Below are 25,033 nucleotides of genomic sequence, written 5' to 3'. Positions count from 1 at the left end.
ATCTATAACACACATGCGGTCGTCTGTTCCTAAAGTAAGCAACTTATGCTTGTGTTATAGGTAACAGCCGACTGGTATAACTATATTTTTTTGATAAATATACATATTATAAATATTACATGTATAAATACAAATATTATATTGCACCCAGACTCAGGCGGGAATCGAACCCGCAACCCTCAGAACAGAAAGCAGGGCCACTACAACGGCCTGCGCCTACGGGCTAGTCGATCAAATCAAAAAAACTATAATTACGTTATTTTTATAAGCCCAACTGGGATTTACTGCTGGGGATTAGGCTAGGCTTATAAATAAATAAGGTTATCAGCAGAGGAGATCTATGATGGACGCCTTTAAGATATAATGTGTTTGCTCAACAATGGGACATTATATATGTTCCTTAAATTCAATTCAGTCAATACTTCAGCTAATGACCTGAAACTCTTTAACCGTTAGCGCTCCATGATATTACGATTATACCAAAGTCTAAGCCTTTTAATTTGATATGGGTACATGTTGGTTTTATGAATATACACTCGCGTGCAACTGAATCGACTCAAGCCGTATATTGGTATAAGAGTTCGATTTTTAGAAAAATGGCTTATCCGATTTTCTTGTTCTTTTTTTTGTTTGAAAGCCTAATCTTTTCTCTTAAAAAATGCTATCCTAATGAGAAAAATCGGTTAAGTATTTATTGACAAAATTTAATTTGACAGAAATGCATAAAAAATGAAGAAAAATGAAAACAACAACATAATGGATAAAAAAATTATTTTTGATAGCAGTAAAGAAAATTAAAAATTTTAATACTTTGTATTGCCTCCCCTAGCTTTTATAACGGCTTGCATGCGATTTTTCATTGATTTTATCACTTTTTTGATAAAATCTTGAGGTATCGTATTCCATTCTTCCTCTAGTGTAGTTTTGAGTTCGACGATGCTTGATGGAGCCGTATCTCTAGCTCGCACCCTCCGTTTGAGCTCATCCCATAAATGCTCAATGCAATTCAGATCAGGACTGAGGGCTGCCCACATCATCGTCTCAATATGCACCTCTTAAAGAAACTGGCGAGTAACACTTGCTGTATGACACCGAGTATTATCATGCATCAATAGAAAATCTTCTCCTATGTACCCTGCATAAGGTACAACATGATCGAGGAGAATGTTTTCCACGTACTTTTGAGCTGTTAAACCACCACTCCGACCACCACCAGCCACGAGAACAAGCTCGGTCTTCCCTTCATATGATATTCCAGCCCATATCGTGACTGATCCACCGCCATATGCTACTGTTTCAGCGAAACAGCATTGCGAGAACTGTTCCCCTGGACGCCTGTATACTCGGTCTCTTCTGTCATTGCCATGGAGACACATTCTGCTCTCATCAGTGAACAGGATGGAGCTCCATTGCTCAATAGTCCAATTGAGGTGTTCACGAGTAAATTAAAGTCGGGCTTGACGGTGACCTGCGGTCAGTTTCGGGCCTCTGGCTGGCCGTTTAGGAGTTAAATTGGATTTCTTCAGCCGTCTTCTAATTGGCCACTGACTGACAGCCACTCCTCGAACCCTTCTGAGCTCCTGTTGCACATCAACGCCCGTGAGATAACGATTTCTCAACGAAGTTGAGACAATGAAGCGGTCGTCCGTCTCAGATGTGCTCCAGTGTCTATTGGTTTGTGGTCTCCAAACAAAGCCACCAGTCTCTTGAAACCTTCTGTATACTCATGAAACAGCTGATTGGCTCATGTTAAGTTTACGAGCGACTTGCCTTTGATTATGGCCCGCTTGCAACAAACCTACAACTTGGACAGCTGCTTCTGAGGTAGTGTCCATTGGATCGCGATTAAAATACTGGGAGCTTAAGGAGATGTGTACCTGTCAACGTCTGACGAGTGATTGATAAGAAATATGGGTCACGTGAGCTCTTATACATGATTTAGTCTCGCAACTCATGGGTACCGCAATGGGTAATTTCTGTAACGCTCATGTTTGACCGTATTTATTTAAAAAGTTTTTTCATTGTTTATTTGAAAATGGCTATATTTATGAAAAAAAATATATGTCTTTGGAATAAAAATAACTTTTACAAAAATCGGATAAGCCATTTTCCGAAAAATCAAACTTATATACCAATATACGGCTTGAGTCGATTCAGTTGCACGCGAGTGTAGTATACAAAAATGAGCTCCTTATTAAAATAGTTGTGATTATGACTTCCTTAAGAAGAATATAAATTCACTGTAATTCAATAATATCTGTTCAGTTTATAACTACGTCTTGAAGTGTTAACATTGCAATATTGTAACTTCCTAGTGTCTCAAAATTAAATCAAATATTTAAAAGTGAAGTGTTTTAATTGATAAGCCCAACAGTACATTTTTATCTGTGTTAACAGAATCCTTGTCTGATGCAGCAAATTTGTTAGTTAATATGGTCTTACATCATCAATGATTCTTTTTTCATTTCTTAGACATAGTGGGAATTAGGGTATGATGGGGCTGGCATGTCTGTGTAGACAAAAGTCTCTGAAAAAAACCCTCTCCCGGGAAGAAAATACTTTGGGATGGATCCGCCAAATACCAACTGGCAACTTTGGACTCGGTGGAAAAACGAGCTAAGAGACTCATAGGTGACCCTACTCTGACAGACACCAAGTTGCAGAGTCTCGATCATCGGCGTAGGGTAGCTCGTCTGTCGGTGTTCTACAAAATATATTTCGGTGAGTGTGCGAAGGAATTACACGATCTAATTCCCCCAACAACCTTCCGCCATCGGGACACTAGGCGCGGTCGATCGTTATGTCATCGATATGCCACCTACGCGCACAAAACGCTTTGGCTCTACTTTCCTGATGCGCACAGCTAAGGAATGGAACTCGTTGCCCGCGTCTGTGTTTCCCGAACGATACAATCTGGGTGCCTTCAAGGCCAGAGTGAATAGGCTGTTATTAGGCAGGCATGCTCCACCTTCGACCGCATCGTCACTTAACATCAGGTGAGATTGTGGTCAAATGCCTGCCTATTTGTCATAAAAAAAAAAAAAAAAAACTTATAGGTAAAATTTCTTGATTACACTTTTATTTGTTCAGCTCGTGTAAAACACAAAACTTTTATTCATAAATAGATAACAAGATAATAGCATGATAAGATTTCAAGTAAAAAAAGAAATAAAATTTCAATTCGACGCAGTCGTTCAAACGTTGTACTCGTACATACATTTTGGCGATTAATTTTTATTTATATACATTATTATCTACATTATTTCAGTCCTTTTACTTAACTACTTATAAGCATATCTTTGAAATTGACCCATTTGTACATAGATAAGTTATAGATAGACACTTGAATTTTTGCAATCCAGGCCTATTTCGATCAGAATTCCCGCAGTATAAATAAGAACTCAGTAATCCTTTGGAACGGCGAGCGGTTCGTTTATCGTAGCGTTCGATCGCATTTCGTTCCTCGTTATTACGATGCGTAGGGACGTTGAACGATTGTTATTTGTCTGTTTATTTACTATCGATATGTTTTATTTGTCGCATTCAGCCTTTAAGATCCCACTGTTGGGCATAGGCCTCTTTCTGCACGTAGGAGATGGATTAGAGCTAAATCCACCACGCTTCTCCGTTGTGGGTTGGCGGATATGTTCCTTACTATGAGTAAAGTAAGTGATAACTAACAGGTCGACGGCTTAACGTATTCTTCAAAGCAAGGTGGGTTACATCATCACATCACAAGGACAGACATCCAAACCGGAAATAAATATTTGTTCAAATACAAATATTCATCAAAATCGGGAATCGAACTCGCAAACCGTCGGTACTTTAAGCGAGTACTCACACTATTACACCAGTGCGGTGTTTTATTTGTATTCTTCATGTCTTTTTTTACATACAACTGGGTTAGTAATAAATAATACAAATATAAGTAAATCAATACATATGCCATACTCGGAGCAGAAAGCAGGGCCACTACAAACAGCGCCATTGGGCAAGTTAAATGTTATTTAATTTTAATAAAATCGTAACATGATTATCGCTCCATTCAACTCGTAACGTTTAACTACGTAAGTAAAGAAGCATCACTTTTGTGAATCAAATAGAAACTCAGACGTGTCCGAAAGCAGATACGTCAGTCAATATCGTCGTGTCAAATGCATGATTTGAATTTCATGCGGGGTTTTGACTTGGTAATCGATGGAAGATACATACAGGTATTTACTAGCGAGAGGTATTGGATCAAAACACATATGCTACATTTCATTTCTAAGCTACATATACACAATTGCTTTGATTTATATGGAAAATTAATAAAATTATAACATCTAAAACGGGGGTAGTTGAAAAATAAATTAAATGTGCATTAGGATCATGGGCAGAGTTAATAAGCTTTTGTTAATCTTAATTATAATAATAATAATATGTCTACATATCTACACAATACACACACATTCGTCTGTTCCTAAAGTAAGCAAACTTAATGCTTGTGTTATAGGTAACAACCGACTGGTATAGTTGCATATTTTTTTCAATAAACTTACTTATACATAATATGATACATATGTAAATATATGAATAATTATTTATATTACACCCTGACTCGGGGTGGGAATCGGACCCTCAACCCTCGGAGCAGAGAGCAGGGTCACCAAAAAAATGCGCCAATGGGCTAGTCAAATAAGGAATCGGACCCTCAACCCTCGGAGCAGAAAGCAGGGTCACTACAAACTGCGCCAATGGGCTAGTCAAATTCACTTCAGCCTATCGCAGTCCACTGCTGGACATAGGCCTCCCCAAGTTCGCGCCACACATCCCGGTCTTCCGCAATCCTCATCCAGCCTACACCGGCAATCTTACGTAGATCGTCGGTCCAACGGGCCGGAGGACGTCCCACACTGCGTTTGCCAAGACGCGGTCTCCACTCTAGGACCCGTCTACTCCAACGGCCATCGGTCCTGCGACACAGATGACCAGCCCACTGCCACTTCAACTTGCTAATTCTGTGGGCTATGTCGGTTACTTTCGTTCTCTCGCGGATAGTCTCATTTCTAATCCTGTCTTTGAGAGAGAGCCCAAGCATAGCCCGTTCCATTGCACGTTGTGCGACTTTAAACTTGTGGACCAGTCCCTTGGTCAGTGTCCACGTCTCGGCTCCGTATGTTAACACAGGCAGGACGCATTGCTCGAAAACTTTTGTCTTCAAGCATTGCGGAATCTTCGAAGTGAAGACTCGACGGAGTCTGCCAAACGCCGCCCAGCCCAACCGAATCCTCCTATCGGCCTCCTTCTCGAAGTTGTTGCGGCCTAGTTGGATAGTATGGCCTAGGTAAATATAATCCTGAACAACTTCGAGAAGGGTACCATCGACCGATACCGGTATCGGTATGACTTGGTTGTTAAACATAACTTTCGTCTTATCCAAGTTCATACAGAGACCGACACGTCGGGAGGACTCGTTTAGGCCGGCCAGCATTTGGCCTAACTCATCCAGCGTCTCCGCAAAGATGACAATATCGTCGGCGAAACGAAGGTGAGAGATGAATTCACCGTTGACGTTGATGCCCCGTTCCCCCCAATTCAAGGTCTTAAAAACATCCTCTAGCGCAGTGGTAAACAGTTTCGGTGATATTACATCCCCCTGTCTTACCCCGCGCCGGAGGGAAATAGGTCTTGTTCTTTGGTCATTGACATGAACGGTCATCGTCGCCGCGTCGTACATAGATTTTAGTACCTCGATATATCGCCAGTCGATATGACATCTCTGCAGAGAGTCCAGGACAGCCCAGGTCTCGACGGAGTCGAAGGCTTTCTCGTAGTCCACAAATGCCATACACAGCGGTTGATTATATTCTTCCGTCTTTTGGATAATCTGCCGAACAGTATGGATGTGGTCCACGGTGCTGTAGCCATTTCGAAACCCAGCCTGCTCTGGTGGTTGGAATTCGTCGAGTCTTCTGGCGAGACGATTCGTAACAACCCTCGAAAACAGCTTATAGACGTGGCTCAGAAGTGAGATCGGTCTGTAATTCTTTAACAGAGACTTATCGCCTCTCTTAAAGAACAGCACCACCACACTCCTGGACCACGCCTCCGGCGTGGTACCTCGGTGGATGACGGCGTTAAATAGTCTTGCCAAGGCTTTCAGGACAGGTCGCCCTGCGGCTTTAAGGAGTTCAGTGGTAACTCCGTCATCCCCCGGGGCCCTTCCGTTTTTAAGCTGCCCGAGCGCTGCACCAATCTCATCCTCTTCGAAGTCCGGGATACACTCCGAATAATGGCGCAACAATGGTGCCCGTGGATCTTCGGTGTCCCAAGTCGCAGGCTTGCGTGCGCTCGACGAGTACAGCTGTCCATAAAAATTCTCAACCTCTTCTCGGACCTGAGGGCGAGAGCAGACGGTTCTGCCATCTGCTGTTTTAAGCTTCGCAAGAAGGCTTCTCCCCAATGGTCTTTGGAAAACTTTGGACCCCCTATTCTGCTCAATCAGAGTAGCAACCTCTCTTGTATTTGAGCAGCGGAGGTCTCGGCGAATAATTTTCCGTACCCTCTTGGAAAGAGCCCTCTGTTCTGGCGAAGCAGCCGGCAACTCGCGCCTCTGCCGCATCAGATCCAAGGCTTCGGGAGAAAGTTTGGACTGCTTCGTTGGCTTTGTTGGTGGAAAGTGCCTGCGACCCAGTGTACACACCGTCTTCACCACGTTGTCGGTTATCTCGTCCACGTCGCTAGTAGTTTCCAGCGAATCGAATCGGTTTTGGAGTTCCAACTGAAACTGCTCGGAGCCACATAGTATTTGGGGCAGCGTAGGTCGGAGAGTAGATTTCATCAAGCGGGTCCGCTCCTTTCAGAGACATATATTCAGAGTGCCCCGTACTAGCCGGTGGTCGCTGCCGGTGTTAAACCTGTTAACCACTGAGACATCTCTGAATATATGCCTTTTATCCGCTATGATGAAATCTATCTCGTTCCTCGTCACAGTATCGGGGCTTTGCCATGTCCACCTCCTTTGGGGCTTCTTCTCAAAAAATGAGTTCATCAAGAAGAGCCCCTCCGATTCGAGGAAGTTGACAAGCGTCTGCCCCCTGTGATTCCTGTGCCCCAATCCGTGTGGTCCGATGCTCGATCCGTCGCGGCCTTGTACTCCCACTTTAGCGTTGAAGTCTCCCATAACAACGCTGTAGAAGGTCGAAGTAGTGCCATGTATGGCCCTTGTAATATCTTCATACAAGGCTTCGACCTCATCGTCAGAGTGTGCCGAGGTCGGCGCATATACCTGTATCACTTTCAGGGAGTACCTGTCGGTGAGCTTAAGTACAAGGTACGCTACCCGGGTCGACACACTACTGACTTCCACAACGTTGTTAGTGAGAGTCTTGTGAACCAGAAAACCGACGCCACCTTGGGAAAGCCCATCACCTTCACGGAAGTAGAACAAGTGCCCGGAGTCCAGGATCATCGTGTCCTCTCCCTCTCTTCGGACTTCAGACAACCCCAGTATGCTCCACTTAATGTGACTAAGTTCTACCTCAAGTTCGGTGAGGTGATGGTCCAACCGTAGCGTGCGTCCATTATACGTAGCCAGGAATATTTTTCTATGGCAGCCTCCCGTACCCCGGTGATTCTTAGCACCCTCTACCCCACCGTTACCACGGCCGCTGCCGTAGCCGGGAATAGTGGGGCTGCCGGGAACTGAGGGCCTTATTTTTAGGTTCGAACTCATGGGGGTTTTTGCCCGTAGTCACCACGCTGGGCAGGCGGGTTGGTGACCGCAGGGCTGACTTTGTCGCACCGAAGACGCTGCTGCCCGTCCTCGGTCTGTGCATTTAAAAAGCCAGCAGTTGGATGGCTATCCCGCCATCGGTCGGCCTTTCAAGTTCCAAGGTGGTAGTGGAACTGTGCTATCCCTTAGTCGCCTCTTACGACACCCACGGGAAGAGATGGGGTGGCTAAATTCTTTAGTGCCGTAACCACACAGCACAGGGCTAGTCAAATAATACATACAAAGCTTGTGTAGTGTTCATTTTCGTAATTTAAATATATATTGCGCAAATTTCATACTCATTGCCTGTATTGTGTAGGTAGCCAAAAATTTATTAAGGTAGGCCTCAGTAGCAAATATCTGGCTCACCGTTTCAGAGCAACCCCATAAGGGAAGAATCCTTACAGAGGGTGACAGTTAAATAAATCGATGAGCTCTGCCCACCTTACCACAGAAACACAACACTGCTTGAAAGTAATATTATTTAGCTGTGATCTTTTGTAATACAGATATTTAGCAGGAACTGAGGTAGGGCACAGCAGGAATTTCCTGGTCAAAATATGGAGCAGCTCGACTGGGGTAGTACCTCGACCTTACAGAAGATCACAGCTAAATAATACTGTTTTCAAGCAGTATTGTGTTCCTGTTGGTGAGTAAGATGACCAGAGCTCCTAGGGGGATTGGGGATTGGGTCGGCAACGCGCTTGCGATGCTTCTGGTGTTGCAGATGTCTTAATAATGTTCAAACTTATAATTTTAATTAATTATGAACGAATATCGACCACTATGCGACCACTAGTCAGTATAAAGATGAAATCATTTCAAATATAGTCTATGGTAAACGAAATTGCTAAAGTCTATAACAGAGTCACAAACTCCAGTCCATTAAACCAAAGCGTTTGCAACATAAATAACAATTCGATCACTTAATGGGCTCGTTCGCTGCGTTTGCGGTGTTCGTGATATTTCAATACGTCGAACGCAGGCAACGTTCAGCCAACGAGTTATTTCTTATGTATCTTTAAATGCATAAGATTCAACTGTTTATTCAATTCAAGAATTGATATATATATTAATAACTTGAGAATGTTTTTTTGGTTGTTTGGAGGAAATGATATAATTAGCTAAGGCTAGTCTAATCTGGCCAAGGCTATTTGGCCTGTCCCGGGGCAAGGTGGCGAATGCTAGCGCGTCCCCATCAAGCCCCACCCAGGACGACTGCTCACACGTGGTGGTTTTTTTAGTAAGTAGGAGTCTGACATAACTCTACCCTCTAACTGATACCCGATACCCTCTGGAGGCCGGCTGGCCGGAGGTTATCCATGTTGGATTTTCCTCACGTAAAAAAAGGCTAGTTCGCCTGTAACGCTTCACAATCTATCGGATTTTCAAGGTATGACTATCAATGTATTTATGGTGTACCTTAAAAGTATAAATAAATTATATCTCTAATCATCAATATAATATATACAAAAAAATTTACCTAGGAATTTAGAAATTTCGTAATCCTTTTTTATCGTATTTTACGTAGCCTCTTCATTTTATGTTGGTAAATGAAAGGTATTATAAATAAGAATATCATGATAAATATGATATCATTATTCTTATTCCAATTTGATTTAAGTAGTTCCATATTACAAATTATAAATAATGCGAAGCCACGTTCATACATAAATCACAGTCATCATCAGATCATTAGAGTGAAGAAATAAAAAAAAAAACAATCAATATAGACTGCTTCCACTTCTTAATAAATCAAAAATTTATCATAACTCCATTTTATCCAGTTGTAGTTGCTTGTAACCGGTTCCAACTGGTTCTAGCCAGTACGAAAGTGTATTTTTTACTTTTATGCCTCACAAGTTGAGATATATTGTTATTTACAACGTTATAAAAACTGTTTTCAACTGCGGTAAATCAAAAGCATACTTAGGCTATAATATTGCGTTTCGGATGACTGACGAAAAGTTTCGCCTTCGTATTAGCCGATTTATGTACTGGCGGTAATGACGCGGATAATATTCCGGACATTTTGGCTTGTAACTAGTTTCGGAAGTTTGGCGGTGTTTTGACGTTTACGTTAAGAGCTATTGTTCCGGGAAGAGATATTGTTTTACGAATTGTTGCGATTGTTGGCAAATGCCAGTTGTTCTGACTAAAGGTATTTTCTCTTTTAACCAACTTTGAAAAAAGGGGAGGTTCTATATTCGATCTACTTTATGTGTAAATACCGCGATCTCATAATTTTTTACTGGATGTACTGATTTGGATGGTTCTTTTTCTATTATATTGTCGTATGATCCCATTTATGTTTGAGCGTAATCGTACGTACTTTTTGAGCTATATCTACCTAATAAAGCGTGTTTCATCGATCCTTTTGACTGACTAGGCCGTATTACTTGACGGTGTAAATTTATGTCGGTTTTATTTTCGATTGCGAGCAAACATAATTTTAAATATGGCGTCTTACGTGACTTCACCCATTATCTATAACAGTGATTTTCATTCATTTTTATTGTCAATTAAATGTTAATGTATGTTTCTCGCTCGGGTATACTCGGCGGTCCCGAGTTCACCCGATTGAGCCTTTCAGCTCAGAGCATGACGGATCAGCCTAACTTATAAAAAAAATGTGTGTGCGGTGCGCCTAAGAAGTTTTCACTTCAAAAATTTATAAAAAGTTTATGTTCATTTATAATTATTTTAAATATAAAATAAAATATAAAGTACAATAATAATTAGAACCTGTATTGAGGGATTAATTACTTCATAATAAGAGTAACATTAATGAGAAATTTGATCTTGATTCTTTTTATAGTTTACTTTATACTTGGCAGTAAAAAGGCAATACGCTTTTTACGATGTTAATTTCTTAAATATTTCTTGATTTGCCCAAGGTTTAGAGGTCTAACTTTAGTCTAAAACTAATATAACTATTTTATGTTCCGTTATTTTAGAGGTAATCAAGTAATTGTTCTTAATCTTTCGATCTCGTTTTCTTCTAACCTTCAAGCTTCTAGAAAATTAATTGTTAACTTTAATTAAAGTCGACTAAAACGGTATTAAACACATTTTTCACAGTACAACTGAATTATTCGACCTTGGTAGAAATTTTTTAGTGCTCATAATATACTATGAACTAAATTATTTTTTACGTACTTCATAGCACTTTATGAGTTTTTGCACATTAACTCCAACACGCAAATATTGTGCACGCACGACGTGAACATAAGAATATATTTTGCTAGTTTTATCCTGCAGTTTTGTTTGAATTATTATTTTAATACGATTATTATTGATATGATATATATTTCATTGTACTGTTCGCGTTGACGCAACGGTCACAGCACTGGTTTGCGGCTGTTGTGCTGACGGTTGCGGGTTCGATCCCCGCACATCACAAACATTTGTATTGCCATACAGATGTTTGCCGTGGTCTTGGCGTTTGTGCAGTCCTTGTAGATCTACCCACCGTGCCTCGGAGAGCACGTTAAGCCGTCGGTCCCGGTTGTTATCATGTACACCTGATAGCGATCGTCACTCATAGTAGGGAATATATCCGCCAACCCGCATTGGAGCACCATGGTGGATAAGCTCCAAATCTTTCTCCTACATGGGCAAACAGGCATATGCCCAGCAGTGGGATATTACAGGCTGAAGCGATAAATTCTATTGAAAATGTAGTGACATAAAAACATTTTTTTCTTTTATACGACCAGAACATCAAAAAGCGTACGCCTGGTGGTAAGTGGTCACGACAATCTATGGACGCTTACAATACCAGAAGCAACGCATGCTAGTTACTGACTGTATCGCTGACCCCCCCCCCCCCCTCCCAGGAGCTCGCCGCCTTACTCAGCACAGGAACACATCACTGCTTGATAGTAGTATTATTTAGAGGTTGAAACTTCCCCAGTCAAGCTATATCTTTCTGCTATACTAGGGTATATTCCCAACAATCGAATTATAACTTCCATAATGAGCTAGGGCACAGCAGGAATTTCCTGCTCAAAATATGGAATAGCTCGACTGGGGTAGTACCTCGACCTTACAGAAGATCACAGCTAAATAATAGTGTTTTCAAGCAGTATTGTGTTCCTGTTGGTGAGTAAGGTGACCAGAGCTCCTGGGGGGATTGGGGATTGGGTCGGCAGTGCGCTTGCGATGCTTCTGGTGTTGCAGGTGTCTATAAGCTACGGTAATCGCTTACCATCAGATGAGCCGTACGCTTGTTTGCCGACCTAGTGACATAAAAAATAATAATAATAATAATAAACGAATTATAACTTCCAACCGCATTCCTATTAATAAAAGATAGTATTATATGTGTTTATAAAAACTTTATACCCTAATAATTATTATTATGCGCTAAGGTAGGGAACAGCTGAATATATCCTGGTCAATATCTTGAGCAGCCCGACTGGGGAAGTACCTCGATCTTACAGAAGATCACAGCTAAACAATACTTCTTTCAAGCAGTGTTGTGTACTTGTAGCGAGTGAGGTGACCAAACCTCCTGCGGTATATATTCGGGGTAGGTCGGATATGCGCTTGTGGTGTTTCTAGTGTTGCAGACGTCTATAAGCTACGGTAATTGCTTACCATCATGTCAGCCTTGTTCGCCAACCTAGTTATATAAAAAATATATATATTCATCTAAAATATAAAATTCTCGTGTCGCGGTGTTTCAAAATCTTAATATAAGGGGGGAGATTGAGAAGGTTAATAAAATATATGGCAAAACAACGTTTGTGGATCAGCTAGTATATTTATAAACCTGTACGTACTCAAAATCTTAATATAAGGGGGGTGATTGAGAAGGTTAATAAAAATATATGGCAAAACAACGTTTGTGGGTCAGCTAGTATATTTATAAACCTGTACGTACTCAAAAACCTTTAAGCAAGTTTAATTAAGCAGCAATGACAACTTTGTTTCAGGGGTCAGTCTCTAAGAAACTTACGCGTGAAAATGAACAAAGTTATCTAATAAAAACTCTTTCGGCAAGAGGATCTGTATGTGATTTGTAAAAGTTTATTTCGCTTTTGTTACGTTCATGTTATTATAAGTTTTAGTTTATTTTGTAACGTTGTTTTTATTAACTTAACGCGCTGTTATCGAGTTGTTTGGGATTTGTTTTATAGTGTGTTCTCTTTTTTAGAATTTAATGTTTTGTTGTTTAGTTGTTAGCGTTAGATCATTATATCAATATATCCGCCAACCCGCATTGGAGCAGCGTGGTGGATTAAGCTCTGATCCTTCTCCTACATGGGGAAAGAGGCATATGCCCAGCAGTGGGATATTACAGGCTGGAGCGTTAGACCACAAAAAACGGTCATACATTTTTATAATTCATACAATTTTTTTCTTATCTTCGTAAGTTTGTTAATTTAGGAAGATTATCTATAACATATATAATAAATTGAAAGATTCTTCTTGTGTTGGATAGTCTATACCTTTCTTATTATTTTTTCAAATTAAGGTGTGCGAAACTACGAGGCACGGCTAATAGGCTAATATAAAACATAACCCTATAGGGTATAGGAATTGTAATTTGTATTTGAAACAACGCCGATTGTGTACCAGTTACTTCCTATTGTTACGTTTAAAATGTAATATATCTAATATACGTAAAATAATTAAAAGTTTTTTTTTGAGGGATGATATTGAGGCTGAAGTAGTCGCCAATATCGTTTATATTCTTAGCATTAAAAAGCATTTAATAAAATTTGGTAACAATAAAGATATAATAATAATAATAATAATATATACTTTATTGTACACCAAAATATAAACAAACAGTAGTAATTACAACAAAAAGATGTACAAAGGCGATCTTATCGCTGAAGAGCGATTTCTTCCAGATAACCTTTGGGCACAGGACATGATATAGTAAAAAAAATGGCAGTTATAGAGATGCCGATGCCGATAGAAGTGAAAACTTAGAACTTTAAGTATTATAATTTGAAATTGCATAATATTTTAAATAAAATTGTGTATTTCGTCCTCCCAACTATATCGTTTACTCCATCTATCCCTTCGAGGAATTCTGGCGACCGAAAATTTAGTTTGGAACCACCACCGTATAATTGGTGACAAACAGCACTTGGGGAACAATTCAAAAGTTAAACGACCTTTTTCAAGCCACTTGCTTCCCATAGTTACAAATAACTCATTCATAAATATGTCACAATCGACCTTTTAAAAACTAGAGCAATAAAAAGGAATTATTCCAAAGAAGTTCTTCCATAAAATTGTAAGTCTGTAATTGTCTGAAATTACGCTGAAAAGTTACGAGGCGTTTTTCGGCATAAGTCGGTCATCTTCGGCGTTTTTGGAGATATGGGTTTGAAAAGTTTTACGAGTCGTGTCTCAGAATTTATTGCTCGGAATCATCTTAAAGTATATGAAAGAGGTGATATGGAAATGATTAACTATTGGGTCTTGAGTCACCTCTCAAATGTTTTGGAAGATGTTATGTTTCATTCCAACCAATCTGCAGATCATCCATTTGATTTTCAGTTGTATCACTATTGTTGACGATTGAGTTTAATTCTTTCTTTTGACAAATTTTTGGAATAGACCATACGTATCCACGTTGTTGTTTATTTCATTTTTTATAATTTTGTTACAGCCTAAATTAGCCTGTAACATCTCACAACTGGGCGTAGGCCTCCGTGTAAGAGACGGGCTACTATGGGATACTTATCTGTATTATGAACCTTATTTGCAATTAGTTTGCGGGCGTCTAACCGGAAAATAAAATTTTAACCAATAAAAGCGTATTACAAAAGCAAATCTCCCGAATTACTTAATTTATAAAGGACTTTCCCTTACCATTTCTTTTTTTATTTTATTTATATTTTAGGTCTTAATGTCTTCCGTGGTTTTATTTAAACTTTAACATTATTGATTACTGCTTCTCTCGTAAAAGTTTTGTGATGAAGATTTCAAACTTAGGGATGCCTATGTCCAGCAGTGGACTGCATAATCTGAAGTGAGTGATCACCTCCTCCTTGAAAGTCCTGAAGTCGTTTAAAAAATAAACAAAAATTAATCTCCAGTTTCATTATAGTACACAATACACTTTATAAAGGCGAGCAACTTTTGTCATTTTACAAATCTGTCAGTCCGCGTCCAACTTCGCTCGTAATGTATATTAACAAAGACGTCAAGTAATTCACTAGTTTTATTTGTAAACTTGTTTCTGTACGATTTTGCTGGGTACCTCATTTTGAATATTTGACTATAGCAGGGATATTTCAAAGCTAATTCGCCTTCGCTTCGAACGTTTATAAACATTGGAAATAATCCATGGCGCTAAAACGCAAAATATTTTCTAAATATAATTACTACAATCATTTCAGCCTATTACAGTCCATAGCTGGACATAGGTCTGCACAAGTTCGCGCCAAAAATGGAGTGAACTCATGTGTTTTGCCCATAGTCACCACGCTGGGCAGGCGGGTTGGTGACCGCAGGGCTGGCTTTGTCGCACCGTCTTCGGCCTGTGTATTTCAAAGCCTGCAGTTGGATGCTTATCCCGCCATCGGTCAGCTTTTGAAGTTCCAAGGTGGTAGTGGAACTGTGTTATCCCTTAATCGCCTCTTACGACACCCACGGGAATACCGTAACCACACAGCAATTACTACAATAAATAATCAAAATTATACTAAAATAAATGTTTGGTTACTGTCTCACACTCACTTCAGTCTATGCAGTCCATATGCTGCTCGTGCTGGACATAGACCACCCCAAGTTCGCGCCAGACATCTCGATTTTCCGCAATCCTCGTCCAGCCTACGCCGGCAATCTTACATAGATCGTCGGTCAAGTGGGCCGAAGGACGTCCCACACTGCGTCCCACACTGGTTACTAATAATAATAAAGCAATTACTGATAACAATAATTTATTTCCGACATCAGTCTATACTTTTTCAATAATTGTGATAAACAAATTACTTTACGTACAGAATTTTTTAAGATGTTTTATATCATAGTTTGGCACGAGATAATTGAGATTATGTTAAAGATATAAAGACTAAGCTTATTTTGTAAAAGCCTAAGCCCAGCTATCAGATATTAATGACAGTAAAAAATCAGTCAATCATTCAAAAACTCTCTAGAAAGTTGATAAAATCTCATAAACACGTTCAACAAAATGTAAATTGAATATCTAATGTTGTAAATGTAATACTGATGTAATTGTGAAGGGCTTAACAACGTAACGGTTGTGATCCGGAGTCCTCCGGGCTCGGACCGGGACCGGACAGAGGTCGACCTTTGTTTATTTAATTTCAGGATACAAATCTAATGTTCGAAAATTGGATTTTGTAGCAATGATGTCTTTAGATGTTTCATTTGGTTATTATTCGGTTCCAGATTATTTTTATATAGTTGACGATACGTTGGCGCAACGGTAGCAGCACTGGTTTGTGGCTGTTGCGCTGGCGGTTGCTGGTTCGATCCCCGCACATGACAAACATTTGAATTTGACATATAGATGTTTGCCGTGGTCTGGGTGTTTGTGCGGTCCTCGTAGGTCTCCTCACCGTGCCTCTGAGAGCACGTTAAGCCGTCAGTCCTGGTTGTTATCATGTACACTTGATAGCGATCGTTACTCATAGTAGGGAATATATCCGCCAACCAGCAGTGAAGCAGCGTGGTGGATTAAGCTTTCTCCTAAATGGAGAGAGGCCTATGCCCAGCAGTGGGATACTTCAGGTTGAAGCGTATCACCCACATTATTTTATGACATATTATCAAGCTACACAAAATAAAATCCGCCTTTATGTACTCATACACATTTTCAACATCACACACGCCCAGGTCGCTTACATTCGCAAAACACGTAAAAATTCCATCCGCAAAATTCCAATATCCTTAACGACCCTGATATATACCGTCGAGTCACGGCACTATATATTAATTAGCCTATCGTGCTGTATGTCTATTTAGCAGAAACGTTTTAAACGCTCCAAGTTTCACGGCGATAAAACTTTTAATCTACCGGTAATGTAGCCAGTAACGAAATTTTACACGTTCTAAAAGATATATGAACAAAGTTTTGGTAGAGTCAGCGTTGACATGGTTTCGTATTTTTTTATTATTATTATTTGTGTTTATTTTCCTTGTATTGATATGTACATGTGTATATAATTGTAAATAATTTATCCTATATTTAATATATCGCTATGATATTATTTACAAAAACTTATTTTTAGTCATATTGTTTGAATTATGTGTATTATTTATAATATGCTATTATAGGTTACTATAATACAAATATTGCCAATAAATTTCTTTGAACAAGTACATTATAACTATAGTTGATCTAGTAATATTTCTGTCAAAATATTTATTTCTTACTCTACACAAATACGCACGCGCACACATATATATATACACTCACACACACTCACACACACACCACACACATTAATACATACAAAGTGATACTCAGACAAAAGATCTAAATGCCCGTTAAAAAAGATCAACCCACCAACTGATTAATTCATAGTTGATCCAATCATGACAATTATGCATATGTATGTAAATCAGATTTTCTTTCGAAGCATAATTACAAGATTCTCTATGATATTCCTCATTAGAATTATTGTTAAGAAAAAAAGTATATTTTATTTCTGTTTGTTTTGCTGACGTTACTAATATCATAAGTTAGCATCTACGATATAACTGCTTGGTATAATGATTAATCAGAGTTGTTTTCGAGTTTTCTGAAAATGTTACACGTTTTAGAAGCTTTTTTTTACATGTTTACTTTTGTAAGCGTTAAAAAATAAATATGCCTGCCCAGCGTGATGACTTCGAGTAACACTTTTCGTTCACGCTATTTTTGGAGCAAACTTATTGAGACCTATGCTCAGCAGTGGACTATATTAGGCTGAAGTGTCAAGTGTAAGAAATAAACATGTAAGGGAGTAAAATGCCATGTGAAGTGTAATGCCATTACCAGTATAGGCAAACTCTCTTTGATATGACAAAAAGTGAAATTAGTGCACAAATAATGTGAACAATATTTGGTGTACTATCGATGCTTAAATTAACAAACTTACTTACTTACTTACTAAACTTACTTACTTAAACTGAGGTAGCGCACAGCAGGAACTTCCTGCTCAAAATATGGAGCAGCCCGACTGGGGTAGTACTTCGACCTTACAGAAGATCGCAGCAAAATAATACTGTTTTCAAGCAGAATTGTGTTCCTGTTGGTGAATAAGGTGACCAGAGCTCCTGGGGGGATCGGGGATTTGGTCGGCAACGCGCTTGCGGTGCTTCTGGTGTTGCAGGCGTCTATAAGCTACGGTAATCGCTTACCATCATGTGAGCCGTACGCTTGTTTGCCGACCTAGTGACATAAAAAAAAAATAACACTGATTTTTTTTTCCAAAACTCCGAAAAAGTTGTTTCATTATAATGAGTTTTTACAAATTCAAGACAACTCAATATTGTATTACTTTACTTACTGTACTTACACAACACAACACACACATAAGCATATGTGTATCAAAACACATGCAAATAATATTTTTTATCTTAAAATAACATAAATATTCAAAAGTCATTACTAAAATAACAGATTCAAAAATCAATATTAAGAATTAAGTCAATAAAACAGTATATCGCTTCTTATTTCAAACTAGCTGTGCCTGCGACTTCGTTCGCGTGAAAATTAACAAAATAATTATTGTTCAATTCGCAGACTTACAAAATAAATAGATTTCTAAAATAAAAGTAACCTAAGTTACTCCTTATTACATCAGCTGTCTGCCAGTGAAAGACCCTTTAAAATCGGTCCAGCCATTATAGAGGTTAATCGGAACTAAGAGACAGACAGAGAGACAAAAATTGAAAAAAAATATGTTATTTTGGTATAATTACCGTGTATAACTCCATATGCATTTAGTAAAAGCGGTTTCTTTAATATTACAAACAGACACTCCAATTTTATTTATTTTTATAGATTAAAATGTCATTGACAACATTTATGGTTAGTTCTTAAGACTAATCTAAGTCTAACTAGACTGAAATGTTTGTCAAGTAGGAGCTGTTAGCCGAGTTTCGTCTGTCAGGACACGTTCTTCCTACTTAATATTATACTAGCTCCTGCTTGCGGCTTTGTACACTTTGTTAGCTTACTTACTTTAGTTATGGAGGGTATTTTGTTTGATTTCTCAATTTACTGCGTAGTTATGTTTACATTTGAATTTTACTTCTTAAGAAACGATATGAGGCACGAGTTACCGAAAGTTTGAAGAGTTTCAAAATGACAAGAAGGTCACAGGAAATGTACTGCCTAAGATCTGTTTAGCCTGACTAAGGAAGTACCTTGACACAACTTACAACTTGTACACTTGACAGTACAAAAGATCACAGATCACACATAAATAATACTGCTTTCAAGCAGTGTTTGGTTTCTATAGTGAGTAAAGTGACCAGAGCTCTTGGCGGTATTGGGGGTCGGCAACGCGCTTGCGATGCTTCTGGTGTTGCAGACGTTTATAAGCTACGTCAATCGCTTACCATCAGATGAGCCGTACGCTTATTAGCCGATCTAGTTGTATAAAAAAGTCGTACAAAATTAAAAGTTTTCGTAACAATATTTGAATATAATTATTTAAATACCAATCTAAACATATACGCTAAGATATATTACGAAATTTTTCAGTCGGTAATAAAGAAATACGTAATCTTTGCATGTATTCTTTCGTCACATCCCTTGAAAGTCTTGGATTAAGCGAACTAATCCAAGAACCGTCTGTCGAGACACGTGCGGCTAACTCAATAACACGCGTGCGGTGGGAACGTAATGTTATGAACGGAGTACTTCGTTTGATGAAAATAAGGAATTGGATTGATTTGTTTATTTATTAAGTCGTATTTGAGTATACGTGAGATTGTGGTGGGGTGTTATTTCAATTATATAATATTAAGTGTATAATTGTTTTGTTAGCTTTTGTACTTTTGAATCTGATCTACGACTCACAACACATAAATTTATATATATATATATGTGTGTGTGTGTGTGTGTGTGTGTGTGTGTGTGTGTGTGTGTGTGTTTGCTTCTGTGCATGTACTTTACGTTCAAAACTAATAAACATTACATTGCTAGCAAACTATATATGAGAAGAATTTGTCCCAAGTATTGCCGTAATTTTAACAAGAAACGAAAATTTAAATTATTTGTATGACCCATACAAATTCCTTCATTGGGTTCATTGGTTCAGGGTTCAACCAGTTGTACGCTTGTACCTACAAGTACAAGTTAACCATTTCATTGGGGAAATTCGGAGCACTCCGTCATGGGATGTACCTGAACCTTACAAAATATTTCAGCTAAATAACTCTGCTCTCAAAGAGTATTGTGTTCCTGTGGTCAGAAACAGGTTTGGCAACGTGTTTGAGATGCTTCAGGTGTTTCAGCTCTCTATAAGCTACGGTAACTGCTTAACATCAGGTGGGACGTGCGCTTGTTTGCAACTAGCGATATACCGAATAATATAAAAAAATATCTCCGATTAAAGTCACAGTGTATTACCAACGTTTGCTCCAGCTCAGTAGCCACATCTTGTATAATGTTGCGGGTAACCAGCTATTAGTTAGTTAGTCCTAATATCGCTTGTCAAATGTCATGGCCAGAACAAACTATTAGGTCTTTACCTAGGAAATTGCTGTTTCGTCGTACTGGCTATTTCAAAACTAAAAAAAAAATCATTTAATGAAACAACTTTTTTCGGATTTTATCGCGGTTTATTATTAACTTTTGATTCCCGACGTTTCGGATACTTTACAGCAACCATGGTCACGGGGGGACGGGGAAACATTAGAAAACAATAAAAAAAAAATCGCTTAGAACTCGTATTTCAAACTATTTTTATTTTAAAAATATAGAATTATTTTTTTATAATTAGTCATTTGTTTAATGGTCAGCGTTCTGTTGCATTGCACTTACATTTGTACGTTTTTCGTCATCATGGACATGTTAAAAATTCGAGTGATTATGGAGTATGAGTTCCGTCGTGTAGTAAAGCGGCAGATGCGGCACGCAACATCAACGACGTTTGAAGTGCTAACACTACTAACGATCGTACCACCCATTATTGGTTTGCTCGCTTTCGTTCCGGAAATTTTGACCTAAGAAATTAACCACGTGGTCGGCCGAAAACGTTGGTCAACAATGACGAATTAAAGGTGATTGTGGAGGCTGATGATTCTCAAACTACAGCTAAATTAGCAGCAGCTTTCGAAGTTAGCACTAAAACAATATTGGTCAATTGGCGTCAAATTGGCAAGGTAAAGAAGCTTGACAAATGGGTGCCTCACGAATTGAATGGACGCCAGCGTGAAATACGCGTCGAGACGTGCCTTGTACTGTTCAACAGACACACAATTGAAGGCATATTGAATCGCATTGTTACTTGTGACGAAAAATGGATTCTATTCGACAATCGCAAGCGCTCAACTAGTTAGTTAGATCCTGGTTCAGTACTTAAACAATGCCCTAAACGAAAAATGACCCCTAAGAATGTGATGGTAACTGTTTGGTGGTCTAGTGCCGGTGTAATTCATCACAGGCTTTGGTCAATCACTCGGCTCCACTGCTCCTGCACGACAACGCACGATCTCATACTGCACAGAAGACGGTCTCCAAGTTACAAGAGCTGGGGTTGGAAGTTCTCCGTCATCCACCGTACTCACCAGATCTTGACCTTACGGACTTCCACTTTTTTACCACTACATTGGCAAAAATGCATTGATTCCATGGGTAATTACTTTGAATAATACTTAATGTCGGCGGCAATGTTATAGGTAAAGACCTATTATATTGATAAGAGTTAAGTTACAAGGGATTAGCGTTTTGAATTTAAAATTTTTGACCGGATAGAGGTTAATAGTTATACCATATTGTTGAATTGACAACGACCCTTTTTTTCTATTAGATTTTCTTAAGAGAAAAACTAAAAATAAAAAGATATATTTCGTCAAAATATTCCAGTGCAGTTTTCAACGGTAACCATTAGGATGTTAATGCTGACCATGAACCACAATCAAATTTATAACAAATCGTATTAAATAGTTTCAGTGTCTTAATTTAGTTTAGGGGAGTACTATACTTAATAGAACGCACAGACGCAAAGACACGTGTACACATACACACACACACACACACACACAAAAACGCATATATATATATATATATATATATATATCATTATCATTAAATCCAGTAAAAATTGGACCACACGTACACTAACACTTAACAACGAGTAATTTTATTTCCAGAAACAGCTTAATTTCGTCGCTACTGGATTTCTTGTTGATTCTGTTGTAATGAGATTTAGTGAAACACTTCAACAGACAACTTTGTTTCGTTGAATGTGTATAAGCCTTTAGTTTATTAGTTCTTGGGATGTTTGCTTGTTCTTTTGTTTTTAATAGTCCGGTGAACTGATTTGAAAATAATTGTGTTTACTGGCAAACGAAAAAAACCGACTACAATTACATCGAAAAGTAATACAACGTAAGTAGACGAAAAAATAGTCAAGTAAAAGTTGTAATCAGATCGCGATGAAATTTAAATCTGAGCATACGATAACCATCGGTTTTTGATTAAATAAAAAATCATCAAAATCGTTACACCCAGTAAAAAGTTATGCGGATTTTCAAGAGTTTCCCTCGATTTCTCTTGGATTCCACCATCAGATCCTCGTTTCCTTATCATGGTACCGCACCTGGGATAGTTCCTTTCCAAAAAAAAAGTTATCCCCGAACACACATAATATATAATATAAATAACGGTCTAATCACTACATAGTATAAAACAAAGTCGCTTTTTCTGTCCCTATGTACCTATGTCCCTATGTATGCTTAAATCTTTAAAACTACACAACAGATTTTAATGCGGTTTTTTTAAATAGATAGAGTGATTGAAAAGGAAGGTTTATATGTATAATAACATCCATTAAATAGTGGAAAAATACTGTCATTTTTGAGGTTTCTAATGTGATGTCGTAAATAATTACATTTGACGCAACGCAGCCTGAACCCTACGAGATTTATCAAAATAATGTACTAAGTATTGTACACATTGAAAAAGTCTACAGAAAACTCCGCTATGGTGTATATTTATCTCTTATGGATATCCCACAATAACATTTTTTTGTCATTTACTTTTTGCGACAAATAAATGTTATTTAAATTTTCAATGCGATTTTAACCAATACAGCATTAATCCTTATCTAATTAAATACCTTAAATACATTGTTGATTTAATATAGATCTATATGGCCTTTTACAGCATATGATTTAAATGAATATTTTCAAAGATATTACAGATTTAAAAATTGCAGGACGTAGCGTTTGCGGCGGTTCCGGCCGGCATTTACTCTAAAGTTAAGTTAAAGTTATGAATAAATCAAAACTACTGGATCGATTTTAATCATTTTTTCAGTGAATGACATAGGCTATAATTATATTTTATACCCGTGCGAAGCCGGAGCGGGTCGCTAGTTAAGTATAAAATAGGATTAACGTTAGAGAATACATATATTATTACAGTCAAAGTATCTTTTTTGTGATTTGGAAAAATATGGACGGATACAGTAATAAAATCCTAGCATATTTTTTGCAAATATGGATTAAAAGAGCGGATAGAACTGCGGTGTGTGTGCGTGGACAAACATATAAAATAAACATAACATATAACATAAACATATTGAATAACTTTTTATATGTACAAATCGCTTAGAAACGCCGTGATTATCGTCGCTTTAAATGGCTCTTCCCTATTAGGTACTTTAAGATCTTAATCTCTTCAGAAAACAGAGCCTCTTGGTTTTACCATTCTTGTACACTATATTACTGCTACTGGTTCTTTTGGTTTCTATACTAGTAATATAAATGACGCCGCGTTGGCGCAACGGTCACAGCCATGGATTGTATCTGTTGCGCTGGCGGTTGCGGGTTCGATCCCCGCACATGACAAACATTTGTATTGGCCATACAGGTGTTTGCCGTGGTCTGGGTGTTTGTGTAGTCCTTGTGGGTCTCCCTACCGTGCCTTGGAGAGCACGTTAAGCCAACGGTCCCGGTTGTTGTCATGTACACCTGATAGCGATCGTTACTTATAGTAGGGAATATATCCGCCAACCCGCATTGGAGCAGCGTGGTGGATTAAACTCTGATCTTTCTCCTACACGGGGAAAGAGGCCTATGCCCAGTAGTGGGATATTACAGGCTGAAGCGAAATATAAATGACACAATAAAAAAACTTGCTCCTAATCTATTTCTCAAAGCATTTAATTTAATTTGTGTGACCGGTACCTGCTTGTACTTACCACGATAAAATAAGATATCTTTTAAAATAACTTAAAACTATAGGAAAGTCAGTTAAATAGTTTTCTAAGTAATTACGGATAAATTGTTCAAATTATGGATTAATTATTTATCAAAGGTCTTCCAAAGATCACCTAATATAAACAAGTGCATATCAAAGCTATTAATATCAGCTTTGTTCGTAGGAATTTTACTACGTCGTAATAAACTACAACAAGATCGTAAAAAAACAAAAGTATTGAACGAATATAAATCAAAATGAATCAACATTTTTAATGGTTACATCACAAATATTCATAATTTCTCATACATCGAAAAATTAATTCGCTAAGTAGATCCTCGTAATACACACACATAGATAGTTATTCGAATTAACGCTTAACACATATTTTCACTATATTTCATATACCAAAACATTTTCATACTTCATAACACCTATACATACATAAAACTTATTAAAATATCACACTTACTACACGCACATAGATAATTATTCGAACATTTGCGTTTATCAAACACATTCACATACAGAGAAACTTATTATAACTATCACACTCTACACACACATATATACAGATTGGAACATTTTGCTTTTAAAAATCATTTTCACACATTTAAATATACACACTGATAAAAATCCACACACACATTAACACGGATGACGCAACTGTTTCACTAATACAGCCATATAATATTGGTGAAGCAATACTGCGCCAATGCGAAACAAATGCCATCCATTTCTGCAGTTACCGGAACAAATACTCGCTTCGATGTTTTAAATAACTCCGATCCACTATTTAATTGAATGGGACATTCCGGGATCGGCGGGAATCCCAGGATTATTCGTTTCGGGTCAATGTTGTACCCGTTTGCTTTAAATAATGTTGTTGTTTTTTTTTTTTTTTTCAATAAATTCCAGTT

At 38.2% G+C, this 25,033-nt stretch overlaps 1 protein-coding gene across 1 annotated transcript in view; it reads left to right on the top strand.

Annotated features, from left to right (window-relative positions):
- LOC123667622 overlaps positions 1-25,033 on the top strand; it is a 534,718-nt gene that overhangs the window by 265,151 nt on the left and 244,534 nt on the right. The gene's annotated exons all lie outside the window — the stretch shown is intronic.

The sequence above is a fragment of the Melitaea cinxia genome, chromosome 28 (assembly GCF_905220565.1).
Source record: "Melitaea cinxia chromosome 28, ilMelCinx1.1, whole genome shotgun sequence".
In the NCBI taxonomy this organism is placed as follows: Eukaryota; Metazoa; Arthropoda; class Insecta; order Lepidoptera; family Nymphalidae; genus Melitaea; species Melitaea cinxia.
Note: the sequence above shows the minus strand (reverse complement) of the source record. Positions and strands in the feature narration are given on the sequence as shown.